The sequence below is a fragment of the Urocampus carinirostris genome, chromosome 15 (genome assembly GCF_059441175.1).
Source record: "Urocampus carinirostris isolate Australia breed hairy pipefish chromosome 15, RoL_Ucar_1.0, whole genome shotgun sequence".
Classification (NCBI taxonomy): domain Eukaryota; kingdom Metazoa; phylum Chordata; class Actinopteri; order Syngnathiformes; family Syngnathidae; genus Urocampus; species Urocampus carinirostris.
The window spans coordinates 7,038,571-7,057,541 of NC_142363.1; the positions used below are offsets into that span (position 1 = coordinate 7,038,571).

Consider the following 18,971-nt stretch of genomic DNA (forward strand, 5'->3'; position numbering starts at 1 on the left):
TTATTTGGATTGGATCAACACCAAAATTCCCTGTATCACTTACCACTGTCACTTAATAATTTACACAGGTTAGGTACCATAATTAAGGTGCAGTCCAGAATTCGAAACTTTGTTACTCTCTGGCGCTATCTCCCGGCTTAAACTCCTGATTTCAGCTCTTTTATCAAGTACGTGTGCATTTCTTAGATGCACTCGAATAAATTCTTCTTTTTTCTTCATTTTGGGGTTTGGGTTGAGATTTACACTTTATTTTAAACGGGCTTTTTTCTTACCTTTTACTATTTAAATGCTACACTAACAAAAACAAACTACAAAGTCACTCTCCAACGTCGCCCACTTTCTTTCCCCCTTTACTTCTGCCTAATGTATTGTGCATCCCGGAACAGTTTTGCCAATAAAAGCAGATAGGTGAGGTGGAACAAAATTTTAATGGGTCTTTGAACTTAGTTGAGCATTGTTAACACATAATTAATAGACAAAATATCATTTGATTCAAAGACACCTCAAACAAGTAAAACCAATTAAAACTAATGGAACATAATAACCAACCAGTTCAGCATGTCCCCTGCCCACTGTCCGAGGACAGCTGGGATGGGCTCCCGCACCCCCGCGACCCTAGTGAGGATAAGCGGTGCAGATAATGATTGGATCAAACATAACAACAATAGGGTCACTCTCGAATATTTTTTGGAAAGTACATGAATCCATAACGAACAAATCAAGAAAGAACAAATTTGTTTTCATAACAAAGTACAAAATGTGCTATTTACAAATAATGTACAACAGTGCTTTTCTATTTTTCTAGTTAGGCGTAAAATGAAAGAATCCACCCGAGGAGCAAGTAAATAATGGAATTGTGCTACTTAAATACGTGTACCTGTGCATGTTTTACACATTATGGTTTGCATCTTGTATCATAAATCAATGTAAATGACAACTTTATAATTGCTTTTCTCGGGGTCAATAACAGCACAAGAAAAAAGAGAATGAGCCGAGCGGAGAAGTAGATTTGACATTTCCTTGGTGACATTCTGTCATCTTGTTTTGAGGTGTTTGATGATCACAAATATAAATACGTAATTTGCAGGAGAAACAGTTTGTAGTGAATGTTAATTTGCCCTAAAGAAAAGTATAATTATCTTGTCAAAGCATCTGCTAAATGCTTTCAGTGAATGTCAAGCATCAATGGCAAGAAGAAATTTCAAATAGTGTTTATTTCTGCTTTATTTTTACACATTTCGAGCCCTGTTTTTACTTTGGTCAAATTGCCCGTTTCTTTAGTTCAGGTGGGTAGATCGATCCAAATATCAAAGTAATGGATACTAAGCAAGTACAGTACTTGGACTGGATCGATACTGTTGTCCTGGTAATGATACTTCATCCCTCCACCAATTTCCTCTAAGGCTCTCTTTTTGTGTGTAGATTTTTTATCAATCCTATCCAAGTAAATACAGAGTAACATCAATCGCTATCGATACATTTTGCTTAGAAGTCAGAGGTGGGTGGAGTTGCCCAAATGTTTACTCAAGTAAAAGTACAGTTACTTCAGAATCATGTTACTTCAATAGAAGTAAAAGTAGTCATTCAAATACTTACTAGAGTAAGTAAATAACAAAAGTACTTGGTGAAAAAGTACTGAGTATCTGTAGCAACGTCATATTTATTTATGTATTTATTTATTTTGAAACACCCGATTATATCATCAAAGGATCAAAGTTCATCCAATCGACAACAGCAAAATACATTTAATTTAAATGTAGATTAAAACAATCAACATAAATTCAAGTGTTTTAATGTACAATAAAATAGAAATAGTATAAATCAAATCAATAAATTAAGCACATGCAGCACCAAGTAGCACATTTAAAGCCCCAATACTCGAACAAAGGAGACATTGCGTATTGTAGCTGTTGTTTGGCATCCTTTCTTAGGGCCCGGTCACACAGCCGTTTGCGTCTGTATCGCGGGTAAAATTTTGCGTTTTTTTTTTTGCCCGTGGTTGCCCGCGATGGAAAATGCGCAAAATTGGCCAACCCGCTGTTCATCGGTGGTATGCCCGCACGGTTCCGCTTCCTCATCGCGTCATTTCCGCGTCATTTTCTCGTGTGGACCACGGGTATAAAAGCTGCCGAGCCGACGTTATGCCGAGAAATTCATCCTTGCCGAGATTTGCATCCCCTCTCTACTACAATCACTTTTACCTCGTTTTATCTAATTTTTATATCACTTTTAGGTAATTCAATGGCGAAGATATAACCAAAACCACTTTGTCTTGCATTTGTTGGGAATGTAATACAACGTAAACCATTCCGTCTTTGTATTTGTTGTGAACATAATCAAACGGTAATGCACGCCGTATACAAATCACTTTTGAGCAGGTTATATGTTTATTTTGCCTTTTTCTATTCAAATCGCTCGTATTGAAACTGTTATGCACTCTACCGTAAAGCTTATTTCTGCATAATAAGCTTTAGGGTAGAGTGCATAACAGTTCTCAAAAGTGATTTATATACGGTGTGCATTACCGTTCGATTACGTTCACAACAAAAACGGAATGGTTTATGTTGTATTACATTCCCAACAAATGCAAGACGAAGTGGATTTGGTTATATGTTCGCCATTACATTCCCTAAAAGTGAGATAAAACGAGGTAAAAGTGGTTGTAGTAGCGAGGGCATGCAAATCTCGGCAGGGATGCATTTCTCGGCATAACACCGGGCTGTAGAAATCATAACCGCTCAAGACACAGTCCCGTGAAGATCAAGATTTCAAGTTATGGCACCGAAGAAGCCAATATGTTATTATTGTAATCGTTTTTCATTTTTATTTTATTATCTTGTTATGAAATGAAAACAAATGTCAAGAAATAAAAATGGATTAAGACAAGGTCACTACGCTGACGGGGATCCATGTTCACCCCCTTGACGTCTCGAGCACAACTGACGTGTGCTCGGCAAATCGCGCTGTATATACGCGGAGAAAGGCGTTTGACCGTCACACGTGTAACACGCTAATTTCACGTAATAACACCGCGATACAGGCGCAGAACATGCTATGACCGTGCTCCACCCACGATTACCCGCTGAAATTTCCCGTCCTACCCATGTGTAACCACGCCCTGGTCGCGGCCAGAGCACGTCGTTCCGCGTCATTTCCGCGTCATTACCTCGTGTGTCGCGCGCGGTTAACACGTAGTCTAAAGTTTTGAGCAGCGCAAAACTTTTTCGCGCTGCCAACCGCGTGTGAATTTCCGACCGCGTGTAAAGCACTGCTGTATCTCGTCTGTATGGCGATTTTAAAGCGTCCAGCAGCGTCTGCTTCACAGGCAGAAATTTCTGGCCGTGATTCAGAGGCAAACGGCGGAGTGACCGGGCCCTTAAGGGGAACATGCTTTTGATGTGAGGCGAGGGTTTTTCCTCCTCTTCTGTGTTTTCATATTCGGGATTGTTAAGTGACATTTTCAAAACACTTAGTAAATAGTTTCCCCTAGCTGTAGTTAAATATGGTCACGTGATGAGGCTGCTACTATTGATTGGTTAAACATGGTAGAGCCCAGACATGGGGACTTGAGACTTAGTGACTTGGACTCGAGTCGACTCGAGTCGCTGTTTTTATGACTTGCGACTTGACTTGGACTTGGCAATCTAAGACTCGGGACTTGACTTGTGACTTGACTTGCCCAAGAAAAAAATACTTGGGACTTACTTGGGACTTGAAGGTGAAGACTTGAGACTTACTTGAGACTTGCACATGTGTGACTTGGTCCCATGTCTGGTAGAGCCTGCTGGAGGTTTTCGTCACATAATAAAGACAGACGCGTACTTACGTGGAGGGGATTTATTAAGTAACGAAGTAACAACTTTAATGTTGCCTAATGTAGCGGGGCAAAAGTACAGTTTTTTTGTTTTTGTTTTTTAACAAATGTACTTAAGTAAAAGTAAAAGTATTAGGGTTTAAAAATATTCCTAGAAGTACAACATTTTGTCACGGTTGCCATGTCGCCCAATTGGCCCCACCCGTGTGGCGCCAGCTGCGGCCTCTGACAGATTGGCTTTCCTGCTATTTAAACCCAGTCCTGTCACACTTCCTCTGTCAGCCCGTTAACGAACTTCGACTCGGCCCTGTTCCTGTTGGTATTTCCTGTCCGGTATTGTTCCCGTTTATTTTGTCCTTTTTAATTTCGGTTTCCAGTTTTGTTTCCGTTTACTTTTGTCCTGTTCATTATTTTCTCCAGTTTTCGCTCCCGCCTCTTTTCTCCTGTTCGATATCCTGATTCATTATCTATCCCGTCTGTCCCGCCATGCCGGTTTCCAGTTTTGTTCCTGTCTAGTTTGCCTTGTTAATTTTTTATATCCTGTTTTGATATCATTCCTGTCTGTCCTGTCCTGTCCGTTATCGACCCCATCTGTCCAATATCAACTCGGGCAATTCGAATCGATCTCATCGGTCTCTGTCTTTCTGTCTTTGCATGTTAGACCGCTACCTAACGTCCACGACTCCCCATTTTCCGTAAAATAAAAGGCTTATGTGAGAACATCACGCATTTGGGTCCTGATTCCGTTCTGGTTCTTGACACATTTCCCAAAATTTACTCAAGTACATGTAACGGAGTAAATTTACTACCCATCTCTGTCAGAAATGCCATGATCAGCGAAAAATTGTGAAAGGATAGTGGGATCTTTGGACATGTTGTAAGGAATGGGCAGGGCACTTGTATGATGCGGCAGGGGTAAACCAGTGAAAGCTGTGGGGCTCTGCTGTTGAACAGAAGAGTGTGTTGTGTCACCCTAACCCAAGTGACATGGCCGCTTTCTTGTGTCCCGTTTCATCTGGAGGGCCGAACGCATGACCAACTTGGGTGCCGATGTGCTTAACTTGTTTGGGTGTTTGGGCATTTGGGTTGGCCACGGTCAAACCTTTTTGTGTTCTTTGCTACTTTTCCTTTTTTTATTTTCTTTGTTTTTGTGTATGTGTTTGTCTTGCTGTCGGTCACCCCTCTCAAAGGATATGGCATGGGCAGATAGATCATCAAATAACTACAATGCACACTTTAACAGTAAACAGTAAATATGTAAATATTTCCACTAAAACCTCCAAAGTCAAGAGAGTCAAAATAAAAAAGTATCAACGTATCAAAAATAAATTAAACCAATGTCATCATGACAACAATAACTTCCATTGCCCAATATTTAGAAAATTAAGTCAGAAAGTGCAAATCGTGTCAACAGTACAAAACTCAGCAGAAAAGCGGTGATTTGAGAACAAGTGTCGATCCCAGGACAGTAGTATGTATATGATCCAAGTACTTGATTATTATCGATAACATTGATATTTGGACCGATTCACCCACCCTTATTGAATAGGTTAGTATATGAACTATTAATTACAATATATACCAGGGGTCGCAAACCTTTTCAGAGCTGAGCACTACTTCCTCTTGTTACTGATTAGCACAACCAGTTTGATATGCATTTCTGAAATAGCAAGTTGTTACTATTATGTTATTACCATGTCGCAAGTATTAAAAGTACGGTTAAAATCGGCTAAATGACCCATGAGCTATATTTAGAGCCGGTGCACTGGCCACTTAGGTAGATACCTGGTGCTCATAGGTATCACGTTGGGAAACCCTGATATATACTGTAGCAACCATCACCTGTTACTTGCTCTTCTGAAAACTGTTATTAACACCACATACAAAATGATTTACAAACCTGCGCCCGTCTCTTAGTAATGGGAATCTGTCTATTTTTAGAGAGTCGGCTGGCTCTCTCGGTCCCCAAATCGGTATTCGATTATTTTTGTTGTTTTAATTCAGTGGACAGCAACCACCCGGCCACAGGCCAATACTGAGCTGTGGGTCCTTGGGTATTGGGCCGCACAGAAAAAAAGACGGTTGGTCAGTCATAGGCGCAACCCCAATCGACCCTGTATCACGGCGGTGAAAGAACAGAATCCAACCATTACGCCACCAGGATTGTAGGGGTCAAAATAAAAGGTGTTTGACTTTATGTCATAACAACACGTTTTACTATATTTTTTACTCAAGGCAAGCATTATGGGAAAGAGTTCAAACCAAACAACCTTGTGCAACATGGAAGCATGATCAAAAATAGTGCTATGATGGCATACACTCAAATGCCTCTTTCTATTTCATCTGGTAAACTAATGTTTACACAATGGATTTGGGCTTATTATTATTATTTGTAATTAGTATTATTATCACTGTTATCATTACTTATGTTATAAATTGCCCGTCCATGAGAATATGTACAGACATTAAAAAGGTTGTGGTACAGAAAAGGTTGCGAACCACTGCGTTGATTGCTACATTACGAATTATAATGTAACATTACGCACCAATTGACTTTGTGCTAATTGAAAATTGTATTATACAACTAAATTAGAAAAGTAATTATCTGTTCACTCTACTTTAAACGTTTTAATAAACTTTTAACGTTTGAAATGATGAAATACGGAATCTCTGAAAAACACAAAACACAACAACATGTAAATTCAAACATTTACTTTTCAGTGCATTAACAAATTAACAACGAAATACAAGACTAAACTTTGAATATGTTACGTAAAAAAGCTAATTGTGAAACACAGAATGCCTAAAAATTGTAAACTACATTAATACAAATATTTACAGTGCTCCAAAAATATATAATGAAATCCAAAACAATTCTAACTTTTTACTTATGTATTGACCAATCACGTGGGCCTTCAAGAGAAAATACACATTCCTTGATTTGTTGGGAGCCGGCTCCCCGTCGTTCACTTCTAAAAGCCGGCTTATATTGTCATTTTGTTTGTGAATGACACATCACTACTTCCCACAGATCCGGGTTGAAACCCGCGGCTCAGGAGCCGTATGCGTCTCTTCAATGCAAGCAAGTAGCTCTGTAGCGCTTTTCCAAAAGTATTTACAAATTGAAAAAGATTGGGGAGGGAAATATATTTTTCGTGTAATATGGTTTCTGAAGGAGCACAAACATGACACAATCACTTGTAACGTTTTCCAAGGCTCTAAAAATACGTAGAAAAAAAAATCTCATCTCAACTTTGGTTGGAACTTTGAGTTCGTATCACCTTCGCTTGTTGTTGTCTCCCGTGTTCCCTGTGTGAGCTAAGCCCAGCCCCTTTTAAAGGGGCTTTGTCCTTTGTGTTTGATTCGTCCTGGACAGCAAATGTAAAAAGAGTAAACTACTTTCACAGATATCAAACTTCAACTGTATTCATGTGATTTTAATTACCTTACCTATTGACTACCATTGATATCACATCAACCCAGAAGAAGATTAAGCTCATCCATTCAGTTGAAAAAGCCTTGAAGGAACTTAATGAACAGAAAGAGTAGCGAGGCCCTTTTCAATGTGTCTGGCATTTTGGTTTCCATTGATTTGATTACATTATGGCTTTTGATGGCTCTTTTAAGGTTGCTATTTTATTTTTGTAAGTCCATCTTGTGTTTCATTGCATGTTTTTGTTGCCCAAAAAGGGGCACATTTTTTTAATCTTTAAACCAAAAATTGACCCTAAAAATTGGATTTCTAAATTGCATTTATTTGATTTTATCAAAAAATTAAACATACCGTAATTCATATATATGGTAACAAAGTTAAACATAAGGAGGTATCCTATAACAGAGTAGTCACTTGGTGCATTATTCTCCAAAGGTGTCATGATTATCGATGTGATTCACCTGTGCCCGCTCTTTTGGTGCTAACCACCGCTGGTTCTGATTGGCTCCCTGTCCCTACTTAAACCCAGTCCTGTCAATCACCTGTTGTCGGTCCATGTATACAAGGCAAGCCTTTTTCAACTCTGACTCCCACCTGTCCCGTTTTTGCTCCCGTTTGTCTCCGGCTACGACCTGTTTTGATCCCGACCACGTCTACTCTCCCGTCCTGGCTTACGACTCATTTTCGACCCCAACCATGCCTTGCTCTTCCAATCCCGGCTACCGACCAGTTTTTCCGTCCCTCACACCGCCATCGCTCGCTATCGAAGATCCACTTCCGCGTTCGGATCACAATCCGAGTACGAGAGCGACTTGACATCTTTCGTTCAATAAAACTTGTGGTAAATGTTACGCAATTGGGTCCTGTTTCCATTCTGGTCCTGACAAAAGGATGTGCGGTTCTTTTGTTATTTTGGTCCAATATGGCTCTTTCGACATTTCGGGTTGCTGACCTTTGCCATATACGGATAAGCTGCTGTACTTTGCACAATATTTTTAATGCTGATATCTGAGCAGTTTGTTCCCTCCCCAAAAATACTTTAAATGAAACAGTCGGATTGTTTCTGTCATTTTACTTCTTCCCAAAGTGAGTAAAACATTGTGAGAGCTGCAGCTTACCTACTAAGCTAAGCTTCTGAAAAAAAACAGCTCTGGTCTCATGCAGTATTTAGTATACTGACAAGCATAATGTTTGTTTGAGTTGTTTATTTCTTTAAGTTGGAGAGGAAGCCAACAAAGATATGTCTTGGGGAAAGAGGTGATCCTGAGGCTGTTTGACTGGCTGATCATAAAACAATGAACACATCATGACATATTCGCCCAAACAAAGATGAAGACTGCTTTTCAATCACCGAGTTAAACAATGGATGGATGTCTCTCGGTCCATAAAGTATTTAAAACACACATGCACACAGTAACACACATTCCCCTGGTTACTGACCTGTGTTAATAATTCAGAGGACTGACTCGCTGCCTGCTTGAGCCTTGCATGGATTCAATCTATGGATTCAACCGACCATCGGGCATGACAATGCATACAGAATACGGTACGTACACCGCTGTGTTTGCAGTTTGAAACTAGGAAAAGTAGCCGAGATGCAAAGAGAATTCAAATTTGAATAATGCGTGTATGACATAGCGTGGATACAGTATGGACTGAATGCGATATGATATGAAACATACCACACATCCAATTAGGTTTTTGTGAGTTTGCTTTTTGAGTTTTTTTACCTAGAAACCAATAAACCAGCATGATAACACATTTAATTGAATTGTACCCCTCAGGTGGGACATTGGAATGCAGACCTGGTTGTCCATCTGCTGCATCAGCAACTTCTGTGATATTGTATGTGCATACAAATTTGAGTGCCCTAAGGAGCGATACAAATATCAATCTTTATATTACTGAGCGTGTATTTGGTTCGGATCAACATTATTGGGATGCTGTCTTCACATTAATAGCACTATACCTATGTAGTTAGAGGATTGTAGGGTTATGGATACATTATACATTTCAAATTGGATGGGATTGTGCTTGTACTTTATTTGCAAAGCTGATTTTTATTTTAGTACACTTTTTTACATTGCTATACAGTATTTGTATTTTTGTTGCATTGTTCTTTTTTTAGTTGGACTCCTTTGACTTTTTTTCTCAATCCTTTGTTTTATAGAACTTTTTCTCTTATTCGTAGTGTTAATTGATGAGATTAGATGGGATTGTGTTTGCACTTAATTTGCACTGATGATTTTATTTTAAAGATAAGCTATTATAGTTTCTTGTTGACATTAATTGTTGACATTAATATTTTGTGGTTGGACTCACTTGACTTTTGTTCTGAATCGGTTGTTTTGTAGAAGTGTTATATATATTTATATATATATATACATATATCCATTTTTTTTCTAACTTAACATTAGGTAATTTGTTTTTGACCCCAAAATTGACGCATACTAGTTCCAAACCAAGTAATATTTTTTGGGAATCCAAATTTTGTCTTAAAGGACACATATTATATGTCCATTCCTGATTTCCCCGTTTGTCACTGGCTAATGACTCGTTAACCCTAACCCTAACTCTAACCCTGAAAAAAAAAAAAAAAATATATATATATATATATATATATATATATATATATATATATATATATATATATATATATATATGTATATATATATAAAAACAATGCTTTCTTAAGGCTATGTATAATTCAATTTTATCTTATTTTAATTTATTTTTTGTGTTTGTTTTTTGGGGGTCCAATAAGGCTCTTTCAACATTTCGGGTTTACGACCCCTGCTCGAGGGATACGCATAACACTGTTTGCAAACTACAGATTTGAAATATTAAATATATTTTAGTGGCACCACAATGCTAGGTTGTGTTTGTTTTTGTTTGGTGTCATCAAGACTCACAAACAAGCTCCAAGTGAAGGTGAATAATGCTTTCACACGTAGGGATGAGTTCAAACATTGACGGATGATATCAGAGGGACATTTGTTGACGGTACGTGGCCCCCTATGTGTGCAGAGACTGTGTACATTTACCATGCTGTGAGCACAATAAATAATAAACCAGTCTCTTATGAAGCATAATTCCTGTATCAAGTGCGCAGTGTGGTGTAAAATAAGATGCCTGATGTTATGTAACAGAAGTTTGTTTTGTCTTATTGCTTGAATGCTGTCTTATTTAATATGAGTTCTTCTCATATTTTGTTTTTCGAAAATATTGTAAACAGCTATACAACAACAAAATCAGCACAGAGCGCACCTTTTCAAAAGCAGCATGCTCAAATGAAGAACAAAACTCAAATTTGTCTTTGTCCAAGTCCCACTGATTTTAAGCCGTAGGATGAAACGGTGATAAAAAAATAGTAATTTACGTCCATTTCCTACATTTTGAGGCTGGCGCCCACCACGCCAGGTATTTGGTGTTTATGTCATTGGCTTTAGAACGCTAATGGCCCTGTATAACCCTCCGCCCCTCACACACCGGCTGCGTCATTGGCGATTAAAAATATGAGCGAGAATGTATTAATGTGCCGAAATAAAACACCAATGAGGGCTGTGTCATGTAAAATGTGAGCCCTACACTTCTCGACTACAGCGCAAGGGCAACCATACTGTGGAGAATAGTACCAGATTGCAACACAGAATGAACAGAAAGAGTAGCGAGGCCCTTTTCAATGTGTTATATTTGGTGTTGCTGTCGTTGATGGTTGCTGTTGTAATGGACCAAATTGCATTAGCTTGGTATCGTTTCTGGAGGATTAAAGCCAACTCCAGTGACCTGAGTACATTTCAAGTATTTAATAAGTTAATGCCAAACCTCCCATTTTGCTCCTGTCTATATTATATGAATAATGTTGGCAAAAACTTGAACTACTTTTTCTCGAACGGCATCATAAATGTTTCCAGATGTCCCCGTGGTGTTTTGTATTTATAGCACATGCATTGTGGAAAAGACCAGCTTGCCGTTTTCTTCGGTGCCGAACACATTTAATTCGTGACTGATTTACAATAACAGAACTGTCACGACCAGAACGGAAGTAGGACCCAGATGCGTAACGTTAATCACAAGTTTATTGAGATATAGAGGAAAGGCAGCATCCGCGATACGGTACTCGCTGGACGCGAGAAGCAAGCCACGCACAGAATCGTAACGTGTTCCGAATGCGGTAATGGATCTTCCGGAGCGGGATATTGTAGTGTAGTAGACGGAAAAACGGGTCGTTATCCGGGATGGGAGATCAGAACGTGGCCGGGGTCAAAAAACAAGTCATTAGCCGGAGACAAACAGGGAAATTGGTAATGGAAGGGTGGAAAATGGGTGAAAAACGGGCCCGACGGGAGTCAGAGTCAAAAATGCTTGCTTTGTGAAAACAGAAGTTCGCCGACAGACTGACACCAGGCAAGTGAAAGGACGGAGCTTAAGTAGGACGGGGAACCAATCAGGAAGCCAGCAGCGGCTGGTGCCAAACGAGCGGGCACAGGTGAATGTAATCAGTCATCATGACAAGAACACGGGACTAGTCATACAATTTATTTGCACATCGCATAACTACTCATTCATTGAATTGGTCTACTGTTGCTGGGCAAAACGTGTATCCTGCCACAAAAAAAAGAAAAAAAGAAAAAGCTGCATCATATTTAAAGCTGCAGCGTTTGACATGTATCAAACAAAGTAGCAGCTTGTAGTCCAGAATTTACGGTGTTTTAATTTAAGTTCTAAATACATTGATTGCACAACGTTTTTTTCCCCAATCAGTCTTTTCAGTCTACTGGCACTGCTAGGATACAAGTGTTCATTACTGTGAAGGAGCTCAGCTAAAATGCTAGGGGAGGTAGAAAGACTAAAAGAGGCATAAATAGGGCAGACAGGGGTGAGTACAATTGGGAAAAACAGGAGGAGAAGAGTCCGAGGACGAAGATGCGGAGAGAAGCAAGAGGTCAAATAATGGAGGGAGAGATTCAAGGTGGGATGTCTCCGGGATCAATGGCCAACCGTGTAGCAGTTATTGACATCCAGCCTCTCCTCTGTGTTTTGTGTGGGTGGGCCACGTTAAAGGCATTTGCTCTCAACTTCCTCTTGTTCTCTGGTGCACAGTAGCTGCTGTTTAGCTTTCAGTTCAAGGCCAACCAAGCAATTAAGCTGCTGACAACACTAGAAAACGTTTTGTAGTGCTGCAGACTGCTAAATTGTACCTTTCTCTCTACTTTCTAGCAAATAAACACAGACAGTGTATTCCACCAGTAGCGTCATCGGTGACAATCTACGTTAACATGTGAATTCTGCGGGCGGATTGTTAACGTTCAGAGCTGTCAAGGTAAGGTTGTTTTTCTTGATTTGTTTAAGAAACAAACATGAGCAATGTTTGCAAACCTTGCGTTGTTGCATGTACGAATTCAAGATGAGATAATGTGTTGGGTGTCTGTCTTCACTGATGTCCAGTGTTGGGTGCGTTACTGTAGAGTAATAATCAGTTACAGTCCCTTTTACAGTTACTGTCTTTCAAACATAATTCAGATATGCCCTTATTACTAACTACAACATGTAGTGCATTACGCAGGGAGTTACTATCTAGTTACATATTACTGTATATACTCACACATAAGCCTACATCTCATACAAGCTGAGCGCTTAAAACAGTTTTGAAATATCCGCATAGTAAAATAAATGGATGAAAACATGTTCACATACCTGTGGAAGCAGTAGAGCCTTTTAATATTAATTGGCTTGTTCAATCTTCAAATCTTGCAAAGGAACACTAAAACGGAGGCACCCCATATCTATTTTGTCTCTGTGCGTCAAACCCTTCAAATAACTCCTCCATTTCTGGGTACTGTCCATGTTGGGATCCCCTGTTCGCATGTTTGGCCTGAGGTACCGTATTTATTGATTAGAAATTAGGGCAAAAGTTTGCTCCACGTTTTCTTAACTCAAACTTTGCAGGACTCAAACCTGGATCACAGTGGGTGGAACACCGAATTCTTACCACGTAACCACCAGTGGTATAAATGACATACAAAAATGCAGTAGCTTTTATCTCATTATCACACTCCTAGTCATGTAAAAGGAGATAAATGTCAATTCCGTTGTGTGTTTCACGTTACAACAATAAAATAATATGATATTCTTCTAGTCCTGATGACACATCTATGGTTGTCCAGTGGTCACAGTTTGGCACTCTGACTGCTGTAAACCGGTTTTAATCCCGTTACAACGATAATTCAGATTATATGGTAAAACCTCTTATATAAAACGCAGTCAAACGTTGAGTTTTTTTTAAGTTAAAAAACAATTCGCATTATACACAAATACATAATTTTTCCTACATTTTTCAATCATCCAAACAAACCTTTGTTGTTTTTTTTCTTCAGCAGCCTTCCTCACATTTAGCTTAAAGTCAGAGGTACAAGTTTTTTTTCTCTTTTTGATGTTTGTATTTTATTTTATTTTCAGTCTTTTGGGTGTTTCTGTGGATTTTGCACTTTGAGTTGTAATTTGTCTGAAAAAGTGCTATAGAAATACAGTTTGATAAGTCACAGGGATGGGTGCTTGTTACCGTAGAATCTCAAGCACTGTACTGTACTATGCGCCAGAGGTTGTTGTTTTTCAGCTTCATAAGGAATATGTACTTTACCTTCTAAATAATTGAGTAATACTTTTTTTAAGGATCAGTTGGAAACCCTACATTTTTATGACACATGCACTTTTTACAGGTGGACATATGCACACATCAAGCAGCTGTACAATGAAAAGAGCTGTGTCATACCAATCTAAATGACGACATTATCTTCTATTTTCAAAATATAAAAAAAAACAATTTTCATGAAGGATGAAGGATGTTCTCTTTTACCATGGAGATGACCTAATTCGGTAGTTGTACCTCGTCTGGGATGTGCATAAGACAAAAGGGGGGCCAATTTGGATTCGTCAGTGAATCCTGCCTGAATCAGTCAAGGCTATGGAAATTAACATGTCCCACCCTTACAATTTCGGGAAAGAATTAATGGAATCTATGGTTAATTGGTGTTTGATTACATTTGACTTTAACTCTTGAACGTGAACCTCCTTAGAATGATCAAAACCCATAACATTTTAAACTATGCTCTATTCCAGAATGGAATAAATTATAATTGGATGCTGCTGATCTGCTCTCCCCTGTGGCTGCTTTCTCCTTTCTAAATTCAGCTTTTTTTTTAACCATCTCTTCAGCCGGTTGTTCGAGTGAATCTCAATGGGTCCCTCGGGGATATTGCTGACAACTGAACTCAGCTCGAAAGATAAAAAAAGACGATAAAATAGTCAGGAAGTGATAACGGAACTGGAAGATCTGTGTTTTGCGATATGCACTATATAAGACAAATGTTCAGTTCGTAACCTTTATAGCAGTTTAACCTAAAAACAATGGAGTAAGTAAAAGCGGAGAAAAATAACATACACTTTGTTTAGCTTAAATGTGGTGATTTATGCAATACTCAATGGGTTTGTGAACCAAATGTAAGAAAAATAATTTAAGTCTGGAGCAACTGTCATGCTCCCATTGGAAAATATTCTTATTGAACGTTTGCCAAGAGTAGATTTATAATGCACATGACGCCCATTTCATCATGAATAGCATAATATAATTTCAAAACGTCAGTCAGCAGCACACTGTTCGAAATAGACTCTCGCAGGTACCAGACAAAACAATATGCAAACACATTGTCCATTTCACATTTGAGCAGGATACAAAGTTCTGAGTACTGAACGTTTTTTTCCCCCAATGTTTTTTTTTTTTCTTTCATTGAAATTAAATCTGATTGCGGCACATGGCTGGGTGGTTAGCGAGGTCCGGGTTCGATTCCAGCTACCGCAGCTTTCTCGTGTGGAGTTTACATGTTCTTCCCATGCCTGCATGGGTTTCTTCAGGGCACTCCAGTTTCCTTCAGCATTCCAAAAACATGCATGTCCAGTTAATTGTCAGTGTGTGCCCTGCGACTGTCCGGCAACAAGTTCAGGGTGCCCCCCGACCCACTGCCCAAAGATGGCTAGGTGGGCTCAAGCACCCCTGTAACCCTAATGAAGATCAGAAAAGGACAGAAAATTGATCCATGGATAAAATTGAATCTCTTGTAGTGTTTATCAACTATGCATTTGTATTACAAAAAGCAAAAAAACAATTAGATCAATCAATTCCTACTACAGCTTATCTGAGGGAAATGTATCCATAGTGGAAAGTGATAGAAATAGTACGTAAACACTAAAAAAGTGAAAATGATTAAAATGATTGATGAAATGATTTTAAAGTTTTATCTGCTTTTCATTTGGGATTTTTGTAAATGTTCAGCTAAATGTGTTAGATTTCTTATCTGTGATCGAAAGGAGCTTAAGCTTCGGCAAAGACACCCGGGTGCGTTTTTTTATTTTTTTTATTTTTTTCAAACCTAACCGATAATTTACACTCACTGGGCAATAGAAGTTTAGTTTAGTAGCAAAATTGCGGTTAAGAGATACATCCACACACTACAAGTCAGGGTGTCTTTTTGTGTTTTTTTTTTTTTTCTTTACCTTCAATGTTACAAAAAACATAAACCTTGAAACATAATGTACCTACAGAGGTGGTTCTCAAATAGTTAGGCGGGCCGCCCTGGGGTGGTGCAATACTCCGTCAAGGGGGGCTCACGCTTGTTTGACTTCAGGCACTTTTTATTTTGTTAACTTTCCCAAAATAAAGTGAAATTGCATCTGCACTACAGTAGAAGGGAGTGTTGTTTTCTTTGGCAGGGTGTTTTGTTTACATTTAGCCTCTACACATTGCATTAGGCACATAAAGTGTATGAAGTGAAGACACGAACTGTAGCAAACCCTCACGTGGGGCAACCCATGAGCATCCTCATAAACCCTAAATGTTAACCCAGTTTTGAGGAGCAGCCAGTCCCTGGATTACTAGTGCTTTGAAACATTTTCAATTTAGGGATAGGAGTGAACAATATACTCTCTAGATTGTTGCAAGCAATGTCGATACATTTGCCCAGTTTAGGGCCATGAAGCAATTCTCAAGCCCACAAACAATCCCTTTGACTTAATGATTGGTTTTTGCTCTGGTTTGTCACTTATAGCACCCTCAGTTTGGCATGTTTGTGATTCTCAGAATAGAATACAATTGCCTTTATTGTCATTGATAGCAACACAAAGTTCATTAAATTACGAGATTAGATGTAGCACTCCTAAATAAAAATGTAATAAAAGATAGAGAAAACAAGATAAAAAAGGAAAAGATTGTTCAAGAAAAGTAAATATTGCCTGTAGTTACAAAGGCAAACATACATTAAAGTATGCGCTGCTATTAGCTGCTCCCAGAATTTCCTGAACGTAAACAAACTGGCTATCTCTTAAAATCTGCCTGGCAACCCAATGCCCATGCATGCTCCCAGCATGTTCTTCGTGTCAATGTAACAGTTCTGAGTTCAGAGAAGACGAGTAGGAAGGGTCCCGGCAAGATAGCGGGGAGAGGACGCAGCCTTCATCCAATCAGCCCAAATTCAAGACATTTCTGCGAAGTCTCAGAATTCCCGGAAAGGAATCACCCAAAAAAGTATTGACAATTCCTAGTATCGCTGTGTCTGCCTCGATGCTATTTCTGACGGCTTGCCAAATGCTGGCAAAAGCAGACAACATCATTTTTTTCAAGATACGCTAGGTCAAAAGGTATTTGAATCTTTGTTTGAGTCCCTTACTTCTTAGTTTTTTACATTATGTGCCTCTTTTTTATGTTATTTGTGCAGTAATCTCATTTTGACATGTATTTGTTTCATGTTCTAATGTTCTTTCATGATTTATTAAAACATATATATTTTCCTTTTGCAGGGCTCGGAACAGATTTGTGCATTTACTATCAAAATGTGTCTCTAATTACGAAGTTTTCAGGTTATGAAGCTTCTCCCAGAACTAATTAGATTTGTAAGTAGAGGTACCATTCTTTAGGCAATATTCACAAATTAGTGCTTGTTTAGGGCCTTAAGGTGTAATTGCGTTCAGAAAAATACTGCAATGAAAATAGGTCAATAACATTTTTTTTTCTTTTCAAGCTAACATCACATGAAAAAAATAACCAAAAAAAGGAATGACAGGTTGATGTTAAAGGCTAATAGGATACATGTCCCCTAAATGAGCTTGGACACTTCTTCAATTAATCTCTTCAATTGATTATCATGGCTCACATCACTTTTAGTCAATTTACAAATGATCTTATGGTTAAAACTATGGTATACATTTTACAGTTTTTTTGTTTAGTGACACTCCTTTCGCCCTGTCTCAAACGTTCAAAAAGGTGATTTCAATTTTCTTCACTTGCTACTTTTATCAGGTATGCGTTTTATCTATCAAGACACATATCAAATTTGACGAAAAACACAAACACGACAGAGCTAGCCATTTTGCATTTTGAGTTTTCAATACATATTATCAAAATTAAATTAAATAATGTATCACATTCCTTTAAATTGTCTCTTTATACATAAAACTCAAAATATAACATTTAAATGTCAGCATTTTTTCTCTTCATAAACGCATACCGTGGCTGTTATTCTCATTATTTTTGTCATTTTTTATAATTTGCATGAATGAAATAAGTTATAAAAGCTCAGAAAATAAGTGTTTTTGGAAGTTATAAGAAAAATTGGATATGCCTTACTTTTTTTTTTTTACTCATTTATTGCCAAGGTATTAGATTGCAGACTGTATTAGTAACAAAGAAAAAATTAAAAAATCCAATCAATTGTTTCCTTCTGGCCCGGTGTTGTGCCCAAATGTCCTCCCTTGCCGAGACGTCCTACCGTAGGCTAATCTGACAGCAAATGTAGTTTTCTTTCTTATCAAATAAAACTAGCAACATTTTACTTGTGACATTTAACAAGGGTTGGCAGGCATAGATACAGTGTGTGATTACTGTAGTCAATAAATGTAAATGTCAATGGTCTGCATTTATATAACACGTTTCAAGTCAATGAAGACCTCCCAAAGCGCTTTACAATGTTCTTCACACTTTTCCTGTTTAAACACTAACTAACCGATAGCAGGGTCAGCCGTGCAAGGATCCCAAGACGAACGCTCTACCTCCTGAGCTAATGCTGTCCCAAACAGCGTGGTACAAAGCTACCACAGAAACACACATCAGGCTTAAAAGCTATGCCATAAAAGAGTATTTTGAAGCAGTAAAATAATCAAATAAGACTAAATCAAAATTAAAATTGTAAGTATTCTCCTTAGGAAATTACAATCAGCCTTGTGTGCATGCACTCTAGGCATTGGTAGGACGTCTCCAAAAGTTAGAACGTTTCAACAAAGCATTGGTCCCTCCGGAGAATGTTTTAACCCAATGTGGCCCACGAATCAAACTGTTTGCCCACCCCTGCTTTAGTATGAAATGCCCCCTTTTTCACGAAACTCTGGATGTGTAACAACCGCTCTGCAAAATAATAATACCAAAATAAAAGGTGAATGTATTTTTTCTTATACATAGGCAAGATATTTTTACACAGTCGTGTTTGCTTGTTTAGGGTGGTGATGGCTCCGCAGAAGAAATTGTTTCTGAACCTTTTCCTTGTTTTAAGGGACCTCTAGCATAGGACCCTTAATAATGTTACTGCCTCTGCTCCAGTAGCGCAAGCCGGCAATGTTGTCCAAGCTGGGCAGATAGAAGCTGCTGCTTTTCTGGGCTGTGTCTATGGCGCTATGAAGGAT

The 18,971-nt window shown here is 38.6% G+C and overlaps 1 protein-coding gene across 2 annotated transcripts in view; it reads left to right on the top strand.

Annotated features, from left to right (window-relative positions):
* Positions 1–18,971, top strand: part of lrfn5a (leucine rich repeat and fibronectin type III domain containing 5a) — a 214,114-nt gene that overhangs the window by 82,713 nt on the left and 112,430 nt on the right. Inside the window, exons 1-2 of one of the 2 annotated variants that reach the window (XM_088354419.1) lie at positions 11,142–12,219; positions 12,468–12,570. The gene's annotated coding sequence lies outside the window, so the exon portion shown is untranslated. Of the gene's footprint in view, positions 1–11,141; positions 12,220–12,467; positions 12,571–18,971 lie in introns of those variants that run through there. The other variant, XM_088354418.1, reaches the window with a different exon arrangement.